General features: G+C 58.1%; 1 non-coding gene across 1 annotated transcript in view; it reads left to right on the top strand.

Annotated features, from left to right (window-relative positions):
- The first annotated feature begins 2,465 nt into the window (after positions 1-2,465).
- Positions 2,466-2,500, top strand: part of LOC124774196 — a 1,909-nt gene continuing 1,874 nt past the window's right edge. Inside the window, exon 1 of the ribosomal RNA XR_007015188.1 lies at positions 2,466-2,500. This exon is cut by the window's right edge and continues 1,874 nt beyond it. This is a non-coding gene — a ribosomal RNA (small subunit ribosomal RNA).

The raw sequence follows: 2,500 nt of genomic DNA, 5'->3' as shown, positions 1-2,500 counted from the left end.
CTTAACGTAACCCACGTTGTGCCTTAACGTAACCCACGTTGTGCCTTAACGTAACCCACGTTGTGCCTTAACGTAACCCACGTTGTGCCTTAACGTAACCCACGTTGTGCCTTAACGTAACCCACGTTGTGCCTTAACCTAACCCACGTTGTGCCTTAACCTAACCCACGTTGTCCCCTAACCTAACCCACGTTGTCCCCTAACCTAACCCACGTTGTCCCCTAACCTAACCCATGTTGTCCCCTAACCTAACCCATGTTGTCCCCTAACCTAACCCATGTTGTCCCCTAACGTAACCCATGTTGTCCCCTAACCTAACCCATGTTGTCCCCTAACCTAACCCATGTTGTCCCCTAACCTAACCCATGTTGTCCCCTAACCTAACCCATGTTGTGCCCTAACGTAACCCATGTTGTGCCCTAACGTAACCCATGTTGTGCCTTAACGTAACCCATGTTGTGCCTTAACGTAACCCACGTTGTGCCTTAACGTAACCCACGTTGTGCCTTAACGTAACCCACGTTGTGCCTTAACGTCACCCACGTTGTGCCTTAACGTAACCCACGTTGTGCCTTAACGTAACCCACGTTGTGCCTTAACGTAACCCACGTTGTGCCTTAACGTAACCCACGTTGTCCGCTAACGTAACCCACGTTGTCGCCTAAACCTGCTCTGTAATTGTTATACGACTCGTTCAACTAGTGTAGTGTTGCCCACCCGCAACCCTCGCAATATAGTTCGCTACTCGCACTGCCCGCTCCCCTGTGTATCGCTTCATGTTAAACACCTTGCAAGTCTTGCTGACTTTCCACATGCTCCTGCTGTACACTGTTATGTGGATGGCAGCAGGACGTACATGCCGCCCCCCCCCCCCACCCCTCCCCACGTCCCCACCTTGCCCCCTGCCTTCGCAAGCTGGTTGGTGAGAAGTTTGCATGTTCAATGCCCTTCGCATGCGACGTACTCAGGCTACGTTGTGGTGCGGCCTGTGTCAACTGTCCGCTGATGTCGTACGCATAAACCACAATCTGTACTGCACATTCGTCCTTATGTACTGAATGATACATCGTGGCACATGTGTGACCGTACAACGACTGCGCCCAAAAACGGCGGACCATACAGTGCAAATATTGTGCACGCAGCTACGTGTCGTCTCCCTATGAGAGCTGGATTGCAGTGTGGTACGCCATAGAGACGTGTGGGAGGAACGGACGCCGTGGATGGCGATCAGCATGAGCTGTGTGTTGATGTATTCGGACCTAGTCGTCTCTCCTCAAACACCGTGATAGCATGGTGCACCGCGTTCCATATCTGCGACATGCTACAGAGGCCGGTTGACAGTCGTTCGAGCAATGGACATCGCATACGTACGGGGGCCACCTTCCACGTATTGTCTAGGCGTGCACATTTTGTTGCGTGTATGTGGGCAGACGTAGTGTGGCGTGACACCTGACACAGGCATGCAATAATCGTTGAAGTTGCTAATGGCGATGGACGCCTACGTTTGCTGGTGAAGTTACGCAAATGAAGAAATGGTAACCCGTTGTGGTGCGGTTGTTCTCGCTAGGGGTGAATCGGTGATGGCGACGATAGGTTGAGGTACTAACCGGTTGTTCCAGCGATACCCACCATGCCGATGAAACTGAACGGCATCTGGGTGTGAAGCGATACGCGGCGGTGGCTGGGTGGGACCGTCCCCGGCCGGTGAGGGGGCGCCTCCCGGCGTGCTGGCCGCGCGGTGCGTGGGCGCACGCGCTACAGCCGGCTGGTGGGGGCGGCCAGTGGCAGGCGCGCCGGCCGACGGACGCGGCAGGCGTCGCAGCTGCGCGCCGGCGCACCCTGCGCGCGGCGCCGTGCGGCCAAAGTAGGTCCTCGCGGGCCCGGTGCGAAGCGCGGTGGACATCTTCAGTGTGCTGGTCCGATTGAGGACTGTGTGCGTTGAGGATGCGCCGCCGCCCGGCGCTCGGCGCCGCGACGCCGTCTGCTGCTCGGTCGCCCCAGCGGTTCTCGCTGGTGGTTTGTATCGCAGCTGTGCGGATGTGTTGGCGCGTGCGCTGTGCTGGGAGAGTTCGCTTCGGCACCCAAGTGGGGCTTTTGTCCTTCTGTGGCGCTGGCGTTGGAGCTGCCGGTCACCGTAGGTGGCGCGTGTTGTCTCCCGCCGGCAATGCCACGACAGCACGCTCCCGGGCCTCTGTCGGCAGCGGCAAGCTCAGTTGGGAGCACGGGTGGTCGCACCGAAAGCGTCTACTCGCCTAACTCCGGGCGATTGCGCCTCTCTCGAACCCGACCAAGTACTTGGGACGGCGCTGCGCGCCGCCGGGACCTGAGAGGGTTTCGAGGTGTATTGTGCAGGGGAGCTCAGCCTCCTCCTGTTTGCAGAATGATTGAGCGGACGCTTGCGTGTTCGCGCGGGCCCCCGGGACACACTCCCGGGCGGCCGGCTGCTCAGCTCTAGTTGACGCAGCTCCCTGGTTGATCCTGCCAGTAGTCATATGCTTGT

Source organism: Schistocerca piceifrons, unplaced genomic scaffold, assembly GCF_021461385.2.
Source record: "Schistocerca piceifrons isolate TAMUIC-IGC-003096 unplaced genomic scaffold, iqSchPice1.1 HiC_scaffold_961, whole genome shotgun sequence".
Taxonomy (NCBI): domain Eukaryota; kingdom Metazoa; phylum Arthropoda; class Insecta; order Orthoptera; family Acrididae; genus Schistocerca; species Schistocerca piceifrons.
This window is presented reverse-complemented; position numbering and strand designations above follow the sequence as displayed.